The sequence below is a fragment of the Pseudophryne corroboree genome, chromosome 11 (assembly GCF_028390025.1).
Source record: "Pseudophryne corroboree isolate aPseCor3 chromosome 11, aPseCor3.hap2, whole genome shotgun sequence".
NCBI lineage: Eukaryota > Metazoa > Chordata > Amphibia > Anura > Myobatrachidae > Pseudophryne > Pseudophryne corroboree.
In genome coordinates, this window is record NC_086454.1 from 301,389,058 (window position 1) to 301,415,792 (window position 26,735).

The window sequence follows — 26,735 nt, forward strand, 5'->3', positions numbered from 1 at the left end:
TCAGGAGATCGTCCAAGTAAGGGATAATTAATACGCCTTTTCTTCGTAGAAGAAACATCATTTCGGCCATTACCTTGGTAAAGACCCGAGGTGCCGTGGACAATCCAAACGGCAGCGTCTGAAACTGATAATTACAGTTTTGCACCACGAACCTGAGGTACCCTTGATGTGAAGGGCAAATTGGGACATGCAGGTAAGCATCCTTGATGTCCAGGGACACCATAAAGTCCCCTTCTTCCAGATTCGCTATCACTGCTCTGAGTGACTCCATCTTGAACTTGAATTTTTGTATGTACAGGTTCAAAGATTTCAGATTTAGAATAGGTCTTACCGAGCCGTCCGGCTTCGGTACCACAAATAGTGTGGAATAATACCCCTTTCCCTGTTGTAGGAGGGGTACCTTGACTATCACCCGCTGAGAATACAGCTTGTGAATGGCTTCCAATACCGTCGCCCTGTCTGAGGGAGACGTTGGCAGAGCAGACTTTAGGAACCGGCGAGGGGGAGACTTCTCGAATTCCAACCTGTAACCCTGAGATATTATCTGCAGGATCCAGGGGTCCACCTGTGAGTGAGCCCACTGTGCGCTGAAATTCTTGAGTCGACCCCCCACCGCCCCTGAGTCCGCTTGTAAAGCCCCAACGTCATGCTGAGGGCTTTGCAGAAGCCGGGGGGGGGCTTCTGCTCCTGGGAAGAAGCTGCTTGGTGCACTCTCTTACCCTTTCCTTTGCCTCGGGGCAAATATGACTGTCCTTTCGCCCGCTTGTTCCTATAGGAACGAAAGGACTGCGGCTGAAAAGACGGTGTCTTTTTCTGTTGGGAGGGGACCTGAGGTAAAAAGGTGGATTTCCCGGCTGTTGCCGTGGCCACCAAATCCGATAGACCGACCCCAAATAATTCCTCCCCCTTATACGGCAATACTTCCATATGCCGTTTGGAATCCGCATCACCTGACCATTGTCGCGTCCATAAACTTCTTCTGGCAGATATGGACATCGCACTTACTCTCGATGCCAGAGTGCAAATATCCCTCTGTGCATCTCGCATATATAGAAATGCATCCTTTAAATGCTCTATAGTCAGTAAAATACTGTCCCTATCCAGGGTATCAATATTTTCAGTCAGGGAATCCGACCAAATCACCCCAGCACTGCACATCCATGCAGAGGCGATGGCTGGTCGCAGTATAACACCAGTATGAGTGTATATACTTTTCAGGGTAGTTTCCAGCCTCCTATCTGCTGGATCCTTGAGGGCGGCCGTTTCAGGAGACGGTAACGCCACTTGTTTTGATAAGCGTGTGAGCGCCTTATCCACCCTAGGGGGTGTTTCCCAGCGCGCCCTAACCTCTGGCGGGAAAGGATATAATGCCAATAACTTCTTTGAAATTAGCAGTTTTCTATCGGGGTTAACCCACGCTTCATCACACACTTCATTCAATTCGTCTGATTCAGGAAAAACTACAGGTAGTTTTTTCAGACCCCACATAATACCCCTTTTTGTGGTACATGCAGTATCAGAGATATGTAAAGCCTCCTTCATTACCGTGATCATATAACGTGTGGCCCTACTGGAAAATACGTTTGTTTCTTCACCGTCGACACTAGATTCGGTGTCCGTGTCTGGGTCTGTGTCGACCGACTGAGGTAAAGGGCGTTTTACAGCCCCTGACGGTGTCTGAGACGCCTGTACAGGTACTAACTGGTTTCCCGGCCGTCTCATGTCGTCAACTGATTTTTGTAATGTGCTGACATTATCACGGAATTCCATAAATAAAGCCATCCATTCCGATGTCGACTCCCTAGGGGGTGACATCACCATTACCTGCAATTGCTCCGCCTCCACACCAACATCGTCCTCATACATGTCGACACACACGTACCGACACACAGCAGACACACAGGGAATGCTCTTATCGAAGACAGGACCCCACTAGCCCTTTGGGGAGACAGAGGGAGAGTTTGCCAGCACACACCCAAGCGCTATAAATATATAGGAACAACCCTATAGAAGTGTTGTCTCCCTTATAGCAGCTTAATATATATCAAAAACGCCAAAAAAAGTGCCCCCCCCCCTCTCTTTTTTTACCCTGTTTCTGTAGTGCAGTGCAGGGGAGAGTCCTGGGAGCCTTCCTCGCAGCGGAGCTGAGCAGGAAAATGGCGCTGTGTGCTGAGGAGATAGGCCCCGCCCCCTATTTCGGCGGGCTCTTCTCCGGAGTTTGTGAGACCTGGCAGGGGTTAAATACATCCATATAGCCCCAAGGGCTGTGATGTATTTTTTAGCCAGAACAAGGTATTCTCATTGCTGCCCAGGGCGCCCCCTGCAGCGCCCTGCACCCTCCGTGACCGCTGGTGTGAAGTGTGTGACAACAATGGCGCACAGCTGCAGTGCTGTGCGCTACCTCATGAAGACTGAAAAGTCTTCTGCCGCCGGTTTCTGGACCTCTTCGCTTTTCGGCATCTGCAAGGGGGTCGGCGGCGCGGCTCCGGGACCGGACTCCATGGCTGGGCCTGTGTTCGATCCCTCTGGAGCTAATGGTGTCCAGTAGCCTAAGAAGCCAATCCATCCTGCACGCAGGTGAGTTCACTTCTTCTCCCCTAAGTCACCCGTTGCAGTGAGCCTGTTGCCAGCAGGACTCACTGAAAATAAAAAACCTAAAAACTTTTTCTAAGCAGCTCTTTAGGAGAGCCACCTAGATTGCACCCTGCTCGGACGGGCACAAAAACCTAACTGAGGCTTGGAGGAGGGTCATAGGGGGAGGAGCCAGTGCACACCACCTGATCCTAAAGCTTTATTTTTGTGCCCTGTCTCCTGCGGAGCCGCTAATCCCCATGGTCCTGACGGAGTCCCCAGCATCCACTAGGACGTTAGAGAAAAAAGTTTAAAAAAAGCATGTCGACCTTTTCAAGCGTCGACCATGTCAATGTTGACCAATAGTGGTCGACCTAATGACTGTCGACTATCTGAACGGATTCCAGGTGTATTAACCTGGAGAATGCATAAGGAAGTGATAAACCAGTGATATGTGCAAGGTGATAAAGTCACCAGCCAATCAGATCCTAACTGTTAATTTACATCATGGAGCTGATTGGCTGGTGCCTTTATCACCTTGCACATATCACTGGTTTATCATTTCCTTATTCCTTCTCCAGGTTAATACATCTGCCCCTATACACCTAGAACATGAATGTAGAACTTAACACACTACATGTTGGGAACAAGGCTCTGTCATATGGTTTCAGGACAATGAGCCCCTCTGGGCCCAAGAGCTGCTACTATAGAACACTTATCAGATGGATATAAACTGCCCATTTGAACTCACTTTAATGGGGAGATGTTATCTATAAAAGGGGTAAATGTATTATGTTTTGATATGGGGGAGATGCGGTATCAGCGCACGTTATGTACGCTATACCGCTTTTCCCCCATGTATAAGGGCAGCGGTGTCTGCAGGGTGATAGGGGGCGGATAGCAAGCCAATCTGCTAACAGATAGCAGGCCGATAAGCGCGGGCAATGTATTAACGCTCAGCATCGATTTAGAAAGCTGCGGGTGGTGATGCCCATACATCACAGCAGGGACAGAGCTGTCCCAGCCTGTGGCAGGTTGCGGCTCCGAGCTGCGCTGGGAATCTTGCGTGAGTAGCGAGATCCCACGCATGCGCAGAGGAGCCGGCCGGGTCAGGGAGACACAGCGCTTCAGCATTGAGCTGACGCGCTGTGTGATCAGGGAGACATCGCCGGGTGGGGGGGGGGGGGGGGGGGGGGGGGAGTGCTTCGGTAGACAAGATGTTAATACATTTTGTCGATGTCCCTTCCTGCTTCGCCTCGGTAATAAGGCAAAGCAAGAAATGTTATAGCGGCACGATGTGTGCCGCTATAATACATTTACATAAAACTTTCTAAAGAGGACAAGTGAAAGTGTTGCCCACAGCAGCCAATAAGATTCTGGCTATCATTTTATAGGATGTACTAGATAAATAGTAGCTAGAATCTGAGTGTATGCTCTGGGTTACACCTCCGCTTGTCCTGTTTTAATGATTTGATAAGTCTCCCAATAAATGTGACCACATTCAATGAACAATTAAATCTATGCCCAGTTTGCCCACACACAAGAGTGTATATACAGGTCTGATCTATTCTGCTGCTGTTTTACCTGACTGAGAGCCACAAAGACCCATCTGCATTGCTGATTGGGCCTGATTCATTTTTGTAAGTAAAGCAAATTAGCACGCAGCGGGGCAAAACCGTGTTGCGCTGCATTAAGGGGCAGATGTACCATGTGCAGAGAGAGTTAGATTTGGGTGGGGTGTGTTCAAACTGAAATCTAAATTGCAGTGCAAAAATAAAGCAGCCAGTATTTACCCTGCACAGAAACAATATAACCCACCCAAATCTAAATCTCTCTGCACATGTTACATCTGCCCCACCTGCAGTACAAAATGGTTTTCCCCAGTTGCTTGCTAATTTGCTTTACTTACAAAAATGAAACAGGTCCTTTATGTGCACACATATTAATCATAATAATTGAACAAATCACATTTATAGGACTAAGAACATCTGGATGGATTTAAGTCATTCTGGAACATCACTGTTGGTCTGCGGAAGACCTTACAACTGGTGATTTTTGTACCCTTTTCCCGTAACTCTGTCAAATCTGCAATCAAATTTGTCACAGATGTTGTCAGGCAATCCCAAATCTTGCTAATAACCCTTATTATTTGTCTGCGATCCCAGTAGGCATCCTCAGTGTCAAATCTGCTTTAGCAACGTTTGTTGCAGTGACAGGAAGAAGCATTAGCAAAGGAACAGCAGAACGCCCTGCATTGACGGGGCCACTAATAGACCAAGTCTATATATAACACTTATAGATTTTTTGAGAAATTGGTGCCTGGGGAAATAGGCTGACACAAGGTCAGAGAGCAGCTGGGCACGTACCCATGAAGGGAATGCAGAGCCCCATGTGGAGCCAAGAGAGTATGCTGCCATCATTCCATCAAGGGACAGTCCTCACTGGAAGACAACATTTTCTATATTTCTCCCACAATGCAATTTTAGTTACTTTGGTTATAGAGCAACCAGACGGGAAAGTTAAAAACTGTATTCAAACTACTATGAAGGTTATTAAATAAACTTTATCATCCGGGACTATAAAAACTGTGTTATCTAGCATGTGGGCTCGTTCATTAAAATATAAAAACAGAAATCTTCGCAAATCTTCAGTTATTTACCTGCCACATCAATCACTTTTCCAAAACAAAACCTCCGACAAAGGCCCAGATTTATCAAGCCTTGGAGAGTGATAATTAGCATGGTGATAAAGTGCCAACCAATCAGCTCCTGTCATTTTTCAAACACAGCATGTAGCATGAAAGTTAGGAGCTGGTTGGTTGCTGGTACAGTGCAAACACCTCGCTGGAGTCAGAGCGATATGACACAACATTGCCCAGTTTTTGGATTTTGCATCCGCCTGCTCACCAATAGCCCACATATAAAATAAACATGAAAGGTGAGATGATGAATGTGTGGTATATGAACAAGTATTTGCTGTGGAAGATTGCCTGTTGCTTTCAACCAACCAACCAACCAACCAACCGCTACAGAGGCACCGGAGGAGCAAGCATCTCCCGCATATCAGGAGTCTAAACATCTGTACTGCTCTGTTGCTGGGGGATATAGTTATTAGTATATATAACTTGGGAGTGTATAAGTCCTCTTTAAATGTGGCATATCCCTAACAATGCTTTCATTTCCAGTACCTAATGATAATCATATTCATCACCTGCCATCTATGGTCACTCCCTTTTTTGATAATCAAAACAAGTTTCTCTCTTTACAGCGTGAACTTTTTTTTTCAAATGCGAAAAATGGGGTGGAGCCCAGAGAGTAGGAGGTATGTGATTGGCTAACAAAACCTTTAATTTAGTTCTGTGATTCAAAATACTCTACTCAATGCAACAAAATCCCTGCTGTACTATGGTGGCCAAATAGATGGGATAAGCTATAGATTGTAAGCTTGCGAGCAGGGCCTTCCTACCTCTATGACTGTTTGTTATTACCCAGTTTTGTTTTATCATTGTTGTTTCCAATTGTAAAGCGCAACGGAATTTGCTGCGCTATATAAGAAACTGTTAGTAAATAAATAAATAAATAAAAATTAATGGAATAAAAGTCACTCTAAGAAATGTGCTGTTTGATTCTCATTATCTTAATGTTGGACACTATGTGCATTTATGAAAGTACATTGTAAAGCAATTATTATACAATAACGGCACTCAGTTAAGCGTTTTCCCTTTTAGGAAGGGTGCACAGGAAGTTTTAATTCCCAATATACTGGGTGAGTCTATGTAAAACAGGTCGGGCTAATTATGCACTTGTCCTACAACAGTGCAGAAATGGTAAATGATAAGAGGGCATTGTGCTTTTGGGGGCACCTTTTTTTATACATTTCCATTCATACTTTTTTATGGCAGTGTTCATCTGCTCATTTTAGCACAGACACCTCCTTTTTTTACATTTATAAATTGCTCCAAGTCAGTGATTTTATTGCCATCTTGAACCACTGTGACTCGCACAAAGGGGTATATCTAATAAAACGTTGACAACAGACAAATAATGATATTGCCCATAAGAACCAATCAGATTCTATAATTTTCTTGAATGCAATAAATCACAAAATCTGATTGGTTGCTATGGGCACCACTTGCCTGCTTGTGTAAAATCACAGTAGCAGCATACCACAAATGCAGTACTCCCAATGTACACTATATAACATATATTATGCAACTATATTATGTAACTATCGTAGTATATTTAACTATGTAACTATATTATCATATTTCCACTTTTTTGGAATAAATCCTCAACCTATTTGATGGAATCTACACACTTTTTTTCTTGTTAATTGAAATGCATAAACTGAGCACCACTGATACCAATCTGATAAATAATACCCCATTCCTGATGGCAGCTACAGGGTTAATCAGCCGCAGAACATGCTCAAGTGGTATGCGAACATTTTGCATTTCAAATAGCTGGTAAATTCTGCAGCTGTGCAGCCATCTTTAAATTCTCCATCACCTTGTACACTGTACCTGTCTTTTCCCATAGTCCTAAGTCTGGCCCACTCCTTCACTGTGGTGTCACTGTGTATAAAATATTCTGCTTTAGTTATGGCAGGTGTACGGTGTGTGGCACGTGCCCTGGTTCTGGGTCCCAGCAGCCGCTGGCACATCACGCAGTCAGGTTTATGAATATTACATGAGAGATGAGGAGGAAGAGGGGGGGGGGGGAGGGATGTGCCGGGGAGCTTACAACATCTGGTGGGTCTCAGGGGGAACCCAGGCACTGTGCAGCAAGGCAGAAACTGTGAAGTATGAGAAAGAAGGAAGAAGGGAGAGTGCAAAGAGACTCGCTGAGAGGGCAAACGGCGTATGCAAGAGAGGGGAGATCCGGTGTTGGGGAGAAGAAGAAAAGAGAGTAGAAGACAACAGGAGCAGGGGAGCAAGAGCTGACAGAGATACAGTACAAGGATAAAAAGAAGCATACATTTGAGAACATATACACTGAAGTGTATATACTATATATATATATATATATATAAAATATATATATACACTACTCTATCTATCTATCTATCTATCTATCAGTGTGTGTATATATATATATCTATATATATATATACACACACACACACACACACACACACACACACACACATATATATATATATATATATATATACACACCTCCTATATACACTGGCAGCACTGATTCTGTGGGTTGTAAAACTGTTTCATTACTATCAAACTGAATGTAGATTTGTATAATATGTATAACATTAAAAGTGATTAACTGGTTGAAGAATTGCCCCCAGACTTTACCTGGGTGCCACGCCAATACATGTCTCACATGCACCCCATCTCACCAGCCTGTACCCCTGACACACTTCGTCAAAGACCGCACTCATCCCTGAACTGTACGAATGGAAAGAAGCCAGTTTTTAACTGGGAGAGATGCAAAAACAAAACAAACCAGATTTCCTACAAAAGATCAGAAGGAGCTGGTAGCAAACAAGGGGGGTGTTTGGCTGTAGGCCAAGCACAGAGGGATAGGTTACCCTGCAAGACAGTTATTTAGAGAAGGATGTGTAGCAATCTGTAACTCTAGTCTGCTGTGCGTGAGCGTGCCGGTAGCGCTGAGCGACTCACCGTGTTGCTGAATTATTCTTAAAGCTCTCCTGTTTCCTACAGCAGATTGGTACTGAGTAGCCATGCAGCAAATATATTGGTTATGTAGATGGGATGCTATGATAGATTGGAGTACAGTACAGACTTGTGCATTTAGTAGAGTACAGACTTGTGCATTTCACATTGCTGGAAATTATATATTAAAATATTAAGTATATGCATTATAACATCAATAGCCTCAGCTCTGCCGCCCTACAGGTAAAATGTATTTTCACCCTGTTTCTTTCAATGGATTCAATGCTAATAGGTCAAAGCAAAAAAAAAATTGCACCAGAGTTATCATCTAAAATATATTTTTGAGGATATAAAAATCAATTATTTTCTAAGATAAATCTGATGCTGTCATTTTGTTTGGAACAAATAAATAAAAAATAAAAAAAGTGTATAAGGCAATCCAGAGGCGAGCAAAAAGCTGGCTACTGTGGCACGTCCGCCATAGCTGCCAGTAAGAGACGCAACGGGAGTGATGCATCCGTGTTGCAATCTAGCATCCGATCTCTATCTCTGTAACATAAGCCACCGGAGGTCCCCTCAGAGGAATAAGGTATATCCAGACTTGGTGCATCCTGATGCAGAAACTCTCTTTCGGATCTGGAATGTGCGGCCACTTCCACAGTGAGTCACAGCGCTTCCATGCAACACAAAATGTCGAGATACGGAAACCAAAGAGGCAGATGGGAATGTCTGGGAAAAGTGCCCAAATCCTAAGATATCCCTCTGTCTGGGTGTACGAGAGGCCACAGAAAGCAGACACCCCGAATCAAAAAGCGTCGGCGCCACCATTGCCGGTCTGCAGTGGAGGGAGCCCATATTCCATGTTGCAGCTGCAAAGGACGACTGAAGCAGAATCCCTTTGTGCACATAGGTTGCCGCTACCTGCTGATATGTCCACTGTATACCTGCTACCTGCTTCGTCTCTCCCTCTCTTCCATTCTGTGTCACTCTCTTCTTCCCTTCTAACCCACTCTCTCACTCTCCCTCTCCTCTGTCTGTCTCGCTCACGTTGCATGTTGTGTCATCCTCAATGGCGCCTGTGCCAAACCACCTCCCGCCTGCCTGGGTATGCGGTGCCAGCTTCCCTGGCCCCATGCTGCCTGAGTTGGCACCTTCTCAGCTCCAGCTTCTGTGGCATCTGTCCATCTTTGCTTCTGTGATCTCCCATCCTCCTCCCTGTCGCCTGCGGACCTGTGGTGCCAGTGCCAGCTATCTGCACAATTGGCAGCGACGAAGCCAAGTTGTTTTCCCACAGCTGCTGAGAGTTGGATTCCGTCAAAAGCAGCACAGAATGGGCAGAAATGGGGAACGGAGGCTACAGTCCAACAAGGAACATGTCACTGGAACAGACATCATATGAAGATGTGTAGATAAAAACGGCAACAAATACATCATCACACAGGCAGGCAGTTCAGCTCATGCTACAGACACACAACAAACCCCACTAATTGCATTTTATACTGTGTTCCTATCCGATGACCAGAATATGGCTTTTATAAATAGGAGTCACCTGGTTGGGCACGATAGCAATACGGGCAAACATGATTCACCCTAAGCTTGGGCATCTCTCCAAGCATAAAGCCGACACAGTCCAAAGTGCAGTTAAAGTTGAAAGGTATTTCTGCAGACCTCCCCAGGCAATCATGGGTTAATGCCCGTTTTGTTTTTAGTGTGAGATTTGTATATTTCCGATGATGACTGCAGTTGTGCACAGACTAGTGTTTTACAGGTAACCAGCAAACGGTGCCCACTGTCTCATGTTAGATAGAAAAAGAATGGAGGAATGGGTGAAATCTGCACTGCAGAAACTGGCACGTACTCTATCTCACTGCACAGCAATGTCAGCACCTGAGCTGGGCTGTGCCATGTGATACCACTTTGTGGTTTCTCTGGTAACTTCAAGGGGAACAGCTGGAGACAGCGGAGCAGGGAGGGGTGTTTTCAGATCGCCACACCTGTGACTGCTGCCCAGGAGGGGTATTCCCCATGAAACACGCAGCAATAGGCAACCCAGTACCCCAATCTGTATTTAGCACCCAGTGACTGTGGAGGAATCTCTGCTCTAACAGGCCATGCATTAAGGTTATCCCTGTCCGCAGATTAGAGGTTAAACTTCTCACTGTTATTGTTACTGTCATTGTCCTGCAGGACATAGATTTATACTTTACAGCACCAAGAGATAGGTTAGACTCTACATCTCCTGTAGTTGCTCAAAGTTGTGTATGCGCAGGCTCCAGTGCATAGGCCACTGCTGGTAATCATGGGATCTCAGCCATGTGCACAAAGACATGCGTAGTCATTACAAAGTGATACACATGAAACGCAATGCTGGATGCCGGAGAACAAAAGCCATTGCTCAAGTCGATGTTATTTCCACCCATAACACACACGCACACTTATTTAGTATAAGATTGGGGCATGCTCGTGGTGAACCGGGGTTCCAGGTTGGCTGATCCAGGGCATGAATAACACTGTAGTGTCAGTTTTGTTTTTATTTGCCATGTTGGGAGTTATGTGGAACAGAACTGTCCCAAATTAGGACCGGGGGGGAGATGTATTCACCTGGAGAAGTGATAAAGCATTGATAAATGCAAGGTGATAACGCACCAGCCAATCATTACAGACTTGAAAAATGACAGGAGCTGATTGGGTGGTGCGTTATCACCTTTCACTTATCACTGCTTTATCACTTCTCCAGGCTTAATACATCTGCCCCACTATTGTTTCCTAACTGTGGTTCTCGAACAACTTCACAGACATTTCCTACATGGGATCAGGTTGAGCGACGACTCTGACTTGGGCGAATAAGTTTGTTACGTGTAAGTAAATAGATGTAAGTAAGTGTAAGTAAATTCCCCAAGCATGACCTGTTGCTTCAAACTAAGGCCAAGCATTAGAAACCCTGACACGCAGCATTTTTCTGCACTGCCCATTTTAGATGCAGTGGCCTTGAACAGACCAATGATCCCTATGGTCATGTCTAATTATTTTGTTATTTAGTCTCCTAATGGCATGACTGTGGAAGCACTGGAGGATTCCAACCCATTAAAACCCAGGCACAAGTGGGCATCTAAAGGTATTACTGCTTGACAGAAGAACAGTCCAGAGGCTCATTGAGTTCACGGTCAGAGATTTTTTTTTTTTTATGTATTGTGGATGGTTCAATTAGAAACAACAACAGAAAGCCATTAAAAACAGAGAACCGCAAGCAAGAAAAAACAAACACGCCAGCAAGCACTAAAACCAGGGAGCTCGGAACAATTTGTGTTTTCTGGCTTTATAAGTGACTCTGCAGGGGCAGGTGGTTCCAAATCCTGCCCTTCTGAACTTCAAAGAAGACCCGCCCACCCCACCATAAGCCGCAGCCCCATCTGGGCCATCCTGTGGTTGTGCTGGCAGGTGAAGGGTTAACGCCCTAACTCCAGTTTCAGGCTGTTCAAACTGTTAGCTCCTTTCATTTCATTATTAATTATTCACTTAAATTGTCTTTCTTGTAATTCAGTGAGTGCGAGGTGGCAAGAGTCGTTAACAGACTGCTGCCTTTAACAGGTATTCTTTTAAGTGGCTTTTGATGCTTCCTCATTATTAATTCATACTGAAGCACTAATGACTATAAATGCATTGAGTATTAATGGGTTTCCAGGAGCCCTTCTGCTGGAATTCAGCGTTAATTAACACTCAGATGCCAGGCAGGTCTAGCACAGTAATAAGTTACAAAGTTCTCCTCTGTGGACCCCAGGCCTGTCTATCTGTTTAACCCCATCTCATTTGTCAGCGCACGTTCCTACAGAAGATAACAAAACGTTCCACGTGGCTGCCTTTGATTCTTTGCATATTACCTGACTGCACAGGAATCAGCAAGGACAGTTCTTCTGAACTGTAGCGTAGCGCAGGAATCTATGCATTAACACTCGAATAAACAGAGCCAAGGGGGGCAGATGGACTGAGCAGCCGCTTTGGCAAGCCGTTGTTTCTGGGCGGGTTTGACCCCACACTCCAAACTGTCAGTAAAAGCTAAAGTTTTATATTTGAGGGTCGAACTCGCCAAGAAGCGTGACTTGTATAAGCTTCTGCTTAGTAAATTTACCCCGAGAAGTATCATCAAAGCAAGGGATTGCAAATAAACATGAATGAAATTAGAATAAATACCCACAGAGTAAAGCTGGGTGCATATCTACTTACTTATCAGGCTGATCACCTGATATTGGCTGATCGGGTCGATATTTGCATAGGTGTGTATATATATCAGTGGTGGCTGATAAACTGCTTCAACTGCTTCTGCAACGATTAGATCGGGAGGCCACATCTTATGAGCTGCTTAAAAATAGATTGGGATGTCCAAAATGTTGATCCCATTGAAGAAAGTAGACACTGATCTAAACATAGCTCAGTGGCCCACATTCAGGGAGATGCGCTAATGTGCAAAGTACTGTTGTTTGGTGTGCAAGACCCATTCTACATGTGCACGAACGGGTCCTGCGACACAAGACACAGGGACGGCATAAGACTGTCAGTGATTGACAGTCTGATGCCTGCTTGGGGGTGGTGAGGGGACTGCAACTGCCTCCGTTTATGAAAATGGAGGCGTGTTGACATCTTTTAGGGGGGGTGGAAGAGTCCAGGGATCTCCATCATTACATAGAGATTTTCTGGCCTCTGCGACGGGCAGCTTGCGCATCTCCATAGGTTCTGCAAGCCTCCTGCTGCATTACCATATTAGTGCTATTGCTGCTGCGTCTATGTAAGCAGCAGCAATAGCACCTTCACACACATCTGAATGAGGGCCAGTGTGTACTGGGGTACACACGAAGCGGGGTAATCGCTCTGAGGATCTGCAGAGCGCTCTGCACAGTGTGTGCCAGGCTAACAAGCGATGCTTCTTCAACATTCTACAGTCATGAGCATGGAATTATCACATGCTGCCACTAACCACAATAGCAAAAACCATTCAGATCTGTGTGTGCGACTTTGAGTGAAGCCCTATTTCTTTACACGCTGTTCTGAACAGCCCACAAAAATTTTGAGGGCTAGGGAAAATTTTGCGGAAATAATTAAGAAATTCTGGGATAATTTTAAGCAACACCCTAGGGACACATTTACAAACCTTCCCCTCCTATTCTGCAGAATGACTTTTGGGTGTTCCATTTAACTTGCATCTTTTTCAATCAATTGTTTGCCCACAGGACACATCCCAGTGCCACTGCTGAGGCAGGAAACCCATGCAGCAGGCTTTATTTTTGTTGGACCTGAGTTTGGAGTATTAGGGTGAGACTGGGACTACAGATCAGCTTAAACATATACAGAATATCAGCCCTCGTGCATGAGTGACAAAAATGTATTGCTCTGCCATGCTAACACAGAAAGCCTGGCTGCTCCAATTGAAGCAACAGTGACCCAGAAATTCTGCAGCTGATGTCAAATTGAGCTTTTGTCCATATCTTGTGTGTTTTCCCCCTACACACGATCCAGCATAGTGCAAACCAAATATACAGATACAGGCAGTCCAAAGAGATGCCAACAACCCTGCATATGGGCAAATACATACGCATCTAGGGCCTAATTCAGACCTGATCACAGCAGAAAAATATTTCTATACTGGGCAAAACCATGTGCACTAGTGGTGGAGCAGATGTAACATGTGCAGAGAGAGTTAGATTTGGGTTGGTTATATTGTTTCTGTGCAGGGTAAATACTGGCTGCTTTATTTTTACACTACAATTCAGATTTCAGTTCGAACACACCCCACCCAAATCTAACTCTCTCTGCACATGTTACATCTGCCCCAGCTGCACTGCACATGGTTTTGCCCAGTAGAGAAAACTTTTGCTGCTGCGATCAGGTCTGAATTAGGCCCTTTGTCCCATGTACACACTGCTGGAACAATTACAGATATAAGGCCTGATTCAGTAAGGATTGTAAATTCTGCTAATTAGCAGAATTTGCAGTCCTTTGGATCGCATGCTGGGCAAGGCTGTCCAGCATGCTGACCAGCGCCTCACCCAGTTCAACAAGCAGAAATTGCGAAGGCATAGTGACGTCATGCAGCTGCCGTGATCACGCCCCCAACATACCCGTTTGGCCACCTTCACCCCCCCGTTCACGCCGCCCCACCCCCGCAACGCTCCGTCTCCTCCTCCCTGGAAATGAAGCGTTGCCTGCCCCCCTGCCTGATTGATAGGCAGAGGCGATTGTATTGTCTGCGCCCCCCCCCCGCGCAGAAAATGTGTGTGTATGCGCCTGCATCTTTTTCTAAAATTGACGGTTGGATCACACACTGCGATCCAACCTGAAAAGGCCCATATACTACAAATGTACAGAACTGTGCAAAAGCTTTAGGCGGGTGTGGAAAAAAATGCTGCAAAGTAAGAATGCTTTCAAAAATAAAGTTTTAATAATTTATTTTTCAACAAAACAAAAAGAAAATGAACAGAGGTACACTTGCACACAGGTTTTGAAGGAACTTGGCAGGGAGGTTGTTCCAAACATCTTGGGAAAACTAACCACAGATCTTCAGTGGATGTAGGCTTACTCAAATCCTTCTGTCTCTTCATGTAATCCCAGACAGACTCGTTGATGTTGAGATCAGGGCTCTGTGGGAGCCATTTCATCACTTCCAGTACTCCTTGTTCTTCTTTATGCTGAAGATAGCTCTTAATGACATTAGTTGTGTGTTTGTGGTCACTGTCCTGCTGCAGAAAAAATTTGGAGCCAATCAGATGCCTCTCTGATGGGATTACACGATGGATAAGTACCTGCCTGTATTTCTTAAGCATTCTCACTTTTAAGTATTTTTTCCACACCTGCTTTTCCCCCTTTGCACAGTACTGTATATATGTGGAACATTCCCCCCACTTGGAATATCATGCAGTGTTGAGTTCATGTAACACAGAACCAGCACATTCTATTTGCTGGTGTACATTTGCTGATTTTTTCCCCTTAGCTTATTGTATTTTGGCCGATAGATGTGTCTCATAACAGGACGCTACTGGTAGTCATGGTTACCCGGGAGTGCTGTGTGAGGGCACGTCACTGCTAATGGACACCAGGCATGCGTCGCGGTAAAAAGGGACGTTTGTCACAAAGGTGCACTGCTATTTAAGGTGTGTATGCAAAAAAATAAATAAAGAAGATGCTCATTATGACTTTTACACAATTTCCACTACAAGAACTGGCGTGGCTGTCATCCAGCATCAGGCCCGCTGTGGTTATCTGTTTATTGACATTATATTATAATGATATTATATTATTTATTTACAGTATAATATAATTATAGAGCGATGGGCCTGATTAAGAGGTGCTCACAATGTCAGGCGCAGCGGATTGCTTTTTTCTGCCACAGTGCAGCAATAGCTCACACAAAGGGGGGAGATTCAAATGTTTGAAAAGTCAGTTGGGAGTCTGTGTTTTCCTATCTCATAGACAGGAAAACACTGACACCCAACCGACTCTTCAAACATTTGAATTCCACCCAAAGACTCTTTATTCACAGAGTGAGTGACAAGTCATCAGCATTTGGGGGAGGTAACTGGGGGTGCCTAGAAAAACACTGGTGTGTCGGGACCGTTTTATGGGCATTCCCTAGCATACTGTACCTCCCAACTTTGTGAAGATGTGAAGAGGGACGGCGCGGGACCTCAGGTGTGGGGGTGGGGCCTCGGGTGATGGGCACGGGGCATCACGCTACGATCCCCGTTTTTTAAAGTTTTGGGTGTGTGCCCAGCACTCCTTGAGCAGCAGGGCGGCCCCTTCCTCTCCTCCCCGCACTGTTCAGATGCCGTGCGCTTGCGCACGGCATCTAGTCAGTGATCACTGGCTGCTTTGCAAAGCAGAGCAGCGGTGATCACTGGTTCCCCTAACTGCCCCCCCATCCCCACCTGCCCACGGGACACTGCAACCCGCGGGAGGGACAGCAGGACAGTGTCCGAATAGCGGGACTGTCCCGCTGAAATTGGGATAGTTGGGAGGTATGCCCTAGTTATCCACTGGAAATTCATTCACAGTTGGAGAGCCCCAGAGCCTTAGGAGAGGAGCTGTGTCTGGGACAGTGTAGGTTAGGTCTGATGGTGCGACCGATGTGAGTCCGATGTTCCCGACGTTTCTGCTAATTTATGTGAGTCGGCAGATGTGAGACGTAGGCACTGGGTGTGTCTGTGCACAAGTCGGCCATATAACCATATTAGTAGATTTGTATTTTCGCGAGCACACTGTGAAATCGCAACTGTGTATACCTGTCAATCAGGCCCAATATCACCAAATCCAGTGTAAGGTGATAAGGCTGACATTACACACATTACACATACAATGTGCGGGGCTAGTACTCAATGGGTGGAGCTTCTGATAAAGTAGTCCCGGGCCCCGGCTACTATAACTGCACTCTCTTTGTACACCAAACACAGACCAAGTAAGTCGAATTAAAAATCAAAAGGCGCCTATGGGCTAGAGTTTGGCAGGTTTGAACTGGCAATTGAAAGCAGTAATAATATAACAACACGCCGCACTTTGCACTTAATATTATTGGCGCTTTAATCTTTCAGGTTAAACCTAAATGTGTCTCATCAATGCCTAAATAATATAACTAGAATCTATTGAGTGTTTTCTCTTTGCCATACTGATCCATGATTTAGGATTAATGCGTAACCTATTGTATACAAACAGTGGATATGGGCATTTAAATTACATGAACAGCCCAATCAATGAGGAAATTAGAACCTGATTTAGACGATGCAGATCTCACAGCCGCTGTAACTTTGTACCCAGAATCTGTGCAATAATATGCTATAAATAGCCGCTGGCCTCAGAACGCCCAGAAAACGAGGACGACATGCCCCCGTTTTCAGAAAACACTGGTCATCGCCGCCACCCCCAAATGGCCGCAACATGTCAATCATCTGCACATACGCAGTACAGAGCTGCACAGGAGCAGGTGGCCTAATTTCGGAGATGTACGTAAACCCATCGGGTTGGCCTACATCTCTGAATTAGGCCTCAGGCACTTCATGTAGCCAACAGAGTTACTTTAATAGGGGAAACTCAGTGGAAAGCTAAATAAAGGGCCTAGTTCAGACTGGATCGCTGCAGCGGCAGTGATCGCAGTCTGAAGCCTTTTGCGGAGTGCGCCCACGCTCCCCGGGAGCCCAGTGAGATGCTACAGTTAGCACATCTGCGATAAGATATGAATTACCCCTAAAGTTGATACCATTACACATTGAGTGGCAAACAAACCGTACTTACAGTGCCATGTCCCCCCCGTCTAGACGCTCACTCTAGGATTCTCTGAAAAGACGGCAAGAATGATTTCAATTATTGTTCATCTTGGAGGAAGTATATGGTGAAGAACAGCCATAGTCCACAGAAACAATACCAGTCATAGCAGTTACCATACCGCTAGCCGGGATCCCAGACTTCACAATGCCGATGCCAGAATCGTAGCTAGCGCTGAAATACTGCCGCTGGAATCCCGCCGCCACAGGCTTTTCTCCCTCTATGGATGTCCATGACACCCATAGAGGGAGAATAAATCCTGTAACGAGCGCAGCGAGGTGGCGAGCCCGCAAGGGGCTCACTAGCGCATGCCCCGCTGCCGGAATGCCGGCGGCCGGGATCCCGCTGTTGGTATACTGACGGCCGGGATGCTGGCCGCCGGTTTTACATACTGATCCCTAATGAACAATAGGGGTATTCTGGTCACAGCAAAAGGTCAAAGACAAACAGGGTCAATGTTTTAACACTGCATCAAAAAATCAGAGCCATATGCCAAAAAGGGCAGAGTCAGTGCTGCATTTCTAGGTTAAAGTCGGTGGCAGGATGTAGCCCTATAAGAGGAGTAATAGAGCAACACAGTAAGACCAGAAGTAGTCACAGTCCTAGACCAGATGGTAGAATCTGGCCTTGGCCTGAGTCCATGATGTCTAAAGGTCAAAGGGGGTCAGTCCGAGTTGATCGTAGCTGTGCTAAGTTTAGCACAGCTACGATCGTAAATTCAGACATGCGGGGGGGATGCCCAGCACAGGGCTAGCCCGCCCCACATGACTGTGCTGGCCCCTCCGCACAAATACAAAAGTGCGCGATGCCTTTGTATTTGAGGAGTAACTCCCGGCCAGCGCAGCTCTTGCGGCTGGCCGGGAGTTACTCATCGCTCCCGCTGGCCGCAGCGGCGCCGTCGTAACCCGCCCCCCCCAACGGTCCGGCCACGCCTGCGTTAGCCGGACCACTCCCCCTAAACGGCGGCTAAACGCCGCCGTTCAGCCCCCTCCCGCCTAGCGACCGCCTCTGTCTCAGAGGCAATCGCTAGGCAACGATGACTGCCATGCGCCCGCGCATGCGCAGTTCCGACCCGATCGCACGGCTGCGAAGAAGTGCAGCGTGCGATCGGGTCGGAATGACCCCCAAAGTTTCAATGGTTTAAGAAGTCTCACGACATAGATATGCATTAGATAACTAGGTTAATTATATACCATTTACCCCTGAATGGGCTATTTTCAGCATTCTGCCTCAGGGTCAGCGGGTGTCCCGAGGTTGTCGCAAATTATTTTTTATTTTAAGCTCAGCAGCTAAAAAAACTATTTTGTAAGTACGGAAACATTTTCCTTATTTAAAGAAAAAGTGTTTTATCTGTTTCGAATGGATTGGTTAGAGCAGGGGTGGGGAACCTTTTTTCTACCGAGGGACTTTTGGATATTTATAAAATCCTTCGGGGGCCATACAAAAATTCTCAACTTAAAAAATGACCCTGCCCCCCAGTAGGTCTGCCCCTTAGAGGTACTGTGTGTGCGCGCCAAAAAATGGGTGTGGCCAGTTAAAATGGGACGTGATACACATATGCCCCCAATAGTGCGGTGCCAGATCCACAATTGCCCCCACAGTGCCAGGTATACAGATGCCCCCACAGTGCCAGGTATACAAATGCCCCTCACAGTGCCAGGTATACAAATGCCCCTCACAGTGCCAGGTATACAGATGCCCCCACAGTGCCAGGTATACAAATGCCCCTCACAGTGCCAGGTATACAGATGTCCCCACAGTGCCAGGTATACAAATGCCCCTCACAGTGCCAGGTATACAGATGCCCCCACAGTGCCAGGTATACAAATGCCCCTCACAGTGCCAGGTATACAGATGTCCCCACAGTGCCAGGTATACAAATGCCCCTCACAGTGCCAGGTATACAGATGCCCCCACAGTGCCAGGTATACAGATGCCCCCACAGTGCCAGGTATACAAATGCCCCTCACAGTGCCAGGTATACAGATGTCCCCACAGTGCCAGGTATACAGATGCCCCCACAGTGCCAGATATACAGATGTCTCCACAGTGCCAGGTATACAGATGCCCCCACAGTGCCAGGTATACAAATGCCCCTCACAGTGCCAGGTATACAGATGCCCCCACAGTGCCAGGTATACAGATGCCCCTCATAGTGCCAGGTATACAGATGTCCCCACAGTGCCAGGTATACAGATGCCCCCCACAGTGCCAGGTATACAGATGCCCCCCACAGTGCCAGGTATAAAGATGCGATGCCCTGCCCCCCCTCCGTGCTGCTTTCGGCGGGACACGGAGGAGAACGCGGCTATGTTGGGCGGCGGCGGCATGTAGGACTTGAAACCAGCCGCCGGTTCGTGAGCCAATCAGAGCTCGCGGACCGGCAGCCGCGGCTTCTGATTGGCTGCCGGTCCGCGAGCTCTGATTGGCTCACGAACCGGCGGCTGGTTTCAAGTCATACACGCTGCCGCTCCCACCCGACAGCCGCGCTATCCTCCCTGTTCTGACAGCTGAGACACGCTGCCGCCGGACTGAGCGGCAGCGTGTCTCACTGACACAAGCTGGTGGGCCGGACCAAACGGCTTCGCGGGCCTTATACGGCCCGCGGGCCGGAGGTTCCCCACCCCTGGGTTAGAGGCATCAGTAGATAAAGAATCCAGAGTAGCTACATTTTTTGAGCTTTGGGAAAGTTTTATTTCAATCCTTCCCGCCCAAACTAAACTTTTACTTGTCAAATGTTTTTCAACCCACTTCATGGTATTTAACGAGATTTATAGATAACGATCCGCCAATCTGAAGCAGGGATGTATTCACTTTTACATTTATTTTTTTCCTTTTTATTTATTTATTTTCATTTCTTTGGGAGGTCCTCGTGCGGCGTGTCCCACATTTGCTCTACAACCAATCGTGTTTATTTTTAACTTGTTTATGTGTAAACTGTTAAGCTAGGTGGGAATGTTACACTCGTTATAAGACAATCTAATGTTGTTATTATACATGATGACATGTATTTATATGCACTTCTTTATTATGCATACAATGGAAATATTTGTTCTGTGTAATGTAACTACTAAGTCACTAACAAAAAGAATAAAAAAAAAAAGAAGAAGTCTCACGACGGCAGACTACCAATGTCCGCCTTGTTTTTTCCCCCACTTGTCTTTACATGTATTCAGATACGTTTCATTTATTCGTCTGCTTTCAGAAATGAATATTGAGGACATCGTATGACAATCAGGGCCGATTCTAGACCCTTTGGCCCCCAGGGCGGAAAATGGGGGCGTGGCTTCACACAGGGGGCGTGGTCAGTTACGCCCCCTGTACAGTGGAGTATTGCCGCTGAAAGAAAAAAAAAAGATTTTACTTACCGGTAAATCTATTTCTCGTAGTCCGTAGTGGATGCTGGGGACTCCGTAAGGACCATGGGGAATAGACGGGCTCCGCAGGAGACATGGGCACTTTAAGAAAGAATTTAGATTCTGGTGTGCTCTGGCTCCTTCCTCTATGTCCCTCCTCCAGACCTCAGTTAGAGAAACTGTGCCCGGAAGAGCTGACAGTACAAGGAAAGGATTTTGGTAATCCAGGGCAAGATACATACCAGAAGGATAGTGTATACCCAAGGGTATTCGGGCGCTATGAGGCAAGATGCTCGGCTAAGCGGCAGCCAAATTTAAAAGGGAAGTCACTCCCAATATAGTTACAGAAGAAAAAGAGAGGAGGCTGCGCTGCAAGAGGAAAAGAACAATGATCCACTACATGTGTACAATTTAATAAATTTATTAAAAGCGCTAACTGATTAAAAAACAGCAGTATTCCGTACAATTAAATGTGCCATGTGCATACGAGAAGGAAAAATAAAAATAATTTTTTACCCAGAATAATGGTTCAGGACATGTGTCATATAGCTCTATAGGATCCGTTCCAAATATTGCCCTGGAGTGCTAGAAGTCCAGTCTCTCTTTTTCTTCAAGATACATACCAGCCACACCAATCACACCGTATAACTTGTGATAAACTTACCCAGTCAACAGTATGAACAACAACAGAGCAACAGGTTAACCCTGATGCAACCACATAACCCTTATTTAAGCAATAACTATATACAAGCATTGCAGAAGAAGTCCGCACTTGGGACGGGTGCCCAGCATCCACTACGGACTACGAGAAATAGATTTACCGGTAAGTAAAATCTTATTTTCTCTAACGTCCTAGTGGATGCTGGGGACTCCGTAAGGACCATGGGGATTATACCAAAGCTCCCAAACGGGCGGGAGAGTGCAGATGACTCTGCTGCACCGATTGAGCAAACACAAGGTCCTCCTCGGCCAGGGTATCAAACTTGTAGAACATTGCAAAAGTGTTTGAACCTGACCAAGTAGCCGCTCGGCAAAGTTGTAATGCCGAGACCCCTCGGGCAGCCGCCCAAGAAGAGCCCACCTTCCTAGTGGAATGGGCCTTAACTGATTTTGGCAGCGGCAATCCAGCCGCCGAATGAGCTTGCTGAATCGTATTACAGATCCAGCGAGCAATAGTCTGCTTTGAAGCAGGAGCACCAAGCTTGTTGGAAGCATACAGGATAAACAAAGACTCTGTTTTCCTGACCCTAGCCGTTCTGGCTACATAAACCTTCAAAACCCTGACCACATCAAGCAACTCGGAATCCTCCAAGTCCGTAGTAGCCACAGGCACCACAATAGGTTGGTTTATATGAAAGGATAAAACCACTTTCGGCAGAAATTGTGGACGGGTCCGCAATTCTGCTCTATCCGCATGGAAAACCAGATAGGGGCTTTTATGTGAAAAAGCCGCCAACTCTGACACACGCCTAGCCGAAGCCAAGGCTAATAGCATGACCACCTTCCATGTGAGATATTTCAACTCCACCGTTTTCAGTAGTTCAAACCAGTGGGATTTCAGGAAATTCAACACCACGTTAAGATCCCAAGATGCCACTGGAGGCACAAAAGGGGGCTGAATATGCAGCACTCCCTTTACAAACGTCTGAACTTCAGGTAGAGAAGTCAACTCCTTTTGAAAGAAAATGGATAGGGCCAAAATCTGGACCTTAATGGACCCCAGTTTTAGGCCCAAATTCACTCCTGACTGTAGGAAGTGAAGGAAACGGCCCAGCTGGAATTCCTCCATAGGGGCATTCCTGGCCTCACACCAAGCAACATATTTTCGGCATATACGGTGATAATGTTGAGCTGTTACGTCCTTCCTAGCCTTTATCAGCGTAGGAATGACCTCCTCCGGAATGCCTTTCTCCGCTAGGATCCGGCGTTCAACCGCCATGCCGTCAAACGCAGCCGCGGTAAGTCTTGGAACAGACAGGGCCCCTGTTGCTACAAGTCCTGTCTTAGAGGAAGAGGCCACGGGTCCTCTGTGAGCATTTCTTGCAGATCTGGATACCAAGTCCTTCGTGGCCAATCTGGAACAATGAGTATCGTTCTCACTCCTCTTTTTCTTATTATTCTCAGCACCTTGGGTATGAGAGGAAGAGAAGGAAATACATAGACCGACTGGAACACCCGCGGTGTCACCAGGGCGTCTACAGCTATCGCCTGAGGGTCTCTTGACCTGGCGCAATACCTCTGTAGTTTTTTTGTTGAGGCGGGATGCCATCATGTCCACCTGTGGCAGTACACACACTGCGGTGATGGTGTCTGACTGAATCAGAACCGGTTGGTCGCGAAGCAGGGTCTCCGCTTGACGTAGGGCGTTGTATACGGCCCTTAGTTCCAGGATGTTGATGTGAAGGCAAGTCTCCTGACTTGACCACAGACCTTGGAAATTTCTTCCCTGTGTGACTGCTCCCCACCCTCGGAGGCTTGCATCCGTGGTCACCAGGACCCAGTCCTGAATGCCGAATCTGCGGTCCTCGAGAAGGTGAGCACTCTGCAGCCACCACAGGAGAGACACCCTGGCCCTGGGGGATATGGTGATTAACCGATGCATCTGAAGATGTGATCCGGACCACTTGTCCAGTAAGTCCCATTAAAAGGTCCTCGCATGGAACCTGCCGAAGGGAATGGCCTCGTATGACGCCACCATCCTTCCCAGGACTCGAGTGCAGTGATGCACTGACACCTGTTTTGGTTTTAATAGGTTCCTGACCAGTGTCATGAGCTCCTGAGCTCTCTCTATCGGGAGATAAACCCTTTTCTGGTCTGTGTCTAGAATCATGCCTAGGAAAGGCAGACGAGCCGTAGGAACCAACTGCGACTTTGGAATATTTAGAATCCAGCCGTGTTGCCGTTACACTTCCAGAGAAAGTGCTACGCTGATCAGCAACTGCTCTCTTGATCCCGCTTTTATGAGGAGATCGTCCAAGTATGGGATAATTGCGACCCCTTGCTTCCGCAGAAGTACCATCATTTCCGCCATTACCTTGGTAAATATTCTCGGTGCCGTGGAGAGACCAAACGGCAACGTCTGAAATTGGTAATGACAATCCTGTACCACAAATCTGAGGTACGCCTGATGAGGTGGATAAATGGGGACATGAAGGTATGCATCCTTTATGTCCAGAGACACCATAAAATCCCCCCCTTCCAGGCTTGCGACGACCACTCTCAGCGATTCCATCTTGAACTTGAACCTTTTCAGGTATATGTTCAGAGATTTTAAATTCAATATGGGTCTGACCGAACCGTCCGGTTTCGGGACTACAACATGGTCGAATAATAACCCCCTCCTTGTTGAAGGAGGGGAACCTTGACCACCACCTGTTGAAGATACAATTTGTGAATTGCAGTTAACACTATTTCCCTCTCGTGGGGGGAAGCCGGCAGGGCCGTCGGTGAGGGAGCATCTCCTCGAAGTCCAGCTTGTATCCCTGAGACACAATATCTATTGCCCAGGGATCCAACAGGGAGTGAACCCACTTGTGGCTGAAATTTCGAAGACGTGCCCCCACCGGGCCTAGCTCCACCTGTGGAGCCCCAGCGACATGCGGTGGATATTGTAGAGGCCGGGGAGGACTTCTGTTCCTGGGAACTAGCTGTGTTGTGCAGCTTCTTTCCTCTGCCCCTGCCTCTGGCAAGAAAGGACGCACCTCGGACTTTCTTGTTTCTTTGTGATCGAAAGGACTGCATTTGATAATGTCGTGCTTTCCTAGGCTGTGCTGGAATATAAGGCAAAAGATCAGAATTACCAGCTATAGCTGTGGAGACCAGGTCCGAGATCCCTTCTCCACACAATCCTCAGCCTTGTAAGGTAAACCTTCCATATGCCTCTTAAGTCAGCATCACCTGTCCATTGCATGTTCCACTGGACACGTCAAGCAGAAATCGACATAGCGTTGACTTTAGAACCCAGTAGACTAATGTCTCTTTGGGCATGTTTTATATATATATATATAAGACAGCATCTTTTTTATATATATATATATATATATATATATATACATATATATATACATACTAGGGTCTCAATCTCTGCTGATAAGGTATCTGTCCACGCTGCTACAGCGCTATAAACCCATGCCGACACAATCGCCGGTCTGAGTAGAGTACCATAATGTGTGTAAATGGACTTCAAAGTACTTTTACTGCATGCTATCTGCAGGATCCCTGAGGATAGCTGTTAAGTCAGCGCTACCTTTTGGGCAAACGTGACACCCTAGGGGAAGATTCCCAATAGTATCCTGGCCCTAGTAGGGAAAGGATACTCCCTGAGAATTCTTTGTGGGAAACTGCAGTCTCTTGTCTGGAGATTCCCGCTCTTTTTCTTCATGAGAGAGAGAGTATGCCAGCACACACCCAGCGCTAATACCCCAGGAAAAACACACAATGTGTTTACCCAGTAGCGCTGTAATACTATTATTTGCTGCCAATTATGTGCCCCCCCCCCCCTTCTCTGAAACCCCCTTTCACCGTGGATAAGCAGGGGAGAGTCCGGGGAGCTTCCTCTCAGCGCTGTGCTGTGGAGAAAATGGCGCTGGTGAGTGCTGAGGAAGAAGCCCCGCCCCCTCGACGGCGGGCTTCTGTCCCGCTTAAATATACATTTTCTTGGCGGGGGCTCATACATATATACAGTGCCCAACTGTATATATGTGTAATTTTGCCCCCCCCCCTGCGCCCTGCACCCTTACAGTGACCGGAGTATGTGAGGTGTGTGGGAGCAATGGCGCACAGCTGCAGTGCTGTGCGTTACCTCAGTGAAGAACGGAGTCTTCTGCCGCCGATTTCGAAATCTTCTTGCTTCTCATACTCACCCGGCTTCTGTCTTCCGGCTCTGCGAGGGGGACGGCGGCGCGGCTCTGGGATCGGACGACGAGGGTGAGATCCTGTGTACGATCCCTCTGGAGCTAATGGTGTCCAGTAGCCTAAGAAGCAGGACCTAGCTTTAGAGAGTAGGGCTGCTTCTCTCCCCTCTGTCCCACGATGCAGGGAGTCTGTTGCCAGCAGAGCTCCCTGAAAATGAAAAACCTAACAAAATACTTTCTCACAGCAAGCTCAGGAGAGCTCACTAAACAGCACCCAGCTCGTCCGGGCACAGTCTCAAACTGAGGTCTGGAGGAGGGACATAGAGGGAGGAGCCAGAGCACACCAGAATCTAAATTCTTTCTTAAAGTGCCCATGTCTCCTGCGGAGCCCTTCTATTCCCCATGGTCCTTACGGAGTCCCCAGCATCCACTAGGACGTTAGAGAAAAATACTTACTAGCCCCGTTCAGATCTCCGCCGGCGCCGCTCCTTTCCTCGGATGACAGACACTAGAGGTCAATTATGACCCCTAGCGTCTGTCAGTCCCACAATGCTGTGCGGTGCGCGATGATGTCATCGCGCACCGCACTGCAAAAGTCCTCTACACGAAGGGAAACTAGACGCGTAGCGTCTATTTTCCCTTCACAGCGGAGGACAGCGGGACAAGCGGGGGACACCATGGATCTTGCCATGGTGCGGCGCCCTCCGGAAGGCGGCGCCCCGGGCAAAAGTCCTGCTTGCCCGTGGCAAGATCCGCTACTGATGACAATGTGCGTACATCTCAAGATACGGCCTCATCCGCACATGCTAATATTAGTCATTCTCATCTGTGCACACTGGAACCTAGGCGTAAATTTACTAAGATGGGAGTTCTATTTAAGATGAGATGTTGCCTATAGAAACCAATCAGATTCCAGGTATTGTCTTCTAGAAGGTGCTAGATAAATGAGAAGTAGAATCTGATTGGTTGCTATGGGCAACATCCCATTTTAAATAGAACTCCCATCTTAGTAAATCTGCCCCC

General features: G+C 46.9%; 1 long non-coding RNA gene across 1 annotated transcript in view; it reads right to left on the reverse strand.

Annotated features, from left to right (window-relative positions):
• Positions 1-14,685: 14,685 nt before the first annotated feature.
• Positions 14,686-26,735, reverse strand: part of LOC134970203 (uncharacterized) — a 57,611-nt gene continuing 45,561 nt past the window's right edge. Inside the window, exons 3-4 of the long non-coding RNA XR_010189718.1 lie at positions 17,474-17,515; positions 14,686-14,931 (exon numbers count right to left, since the gene is read on the reverse strand). This is a non-coding gene — a long non-coding RNA (uncharacterized LOC134970203). The remainder of the gene's footprint in view (positions 14,932-17,473; positions 17,516-26,735) is intronic.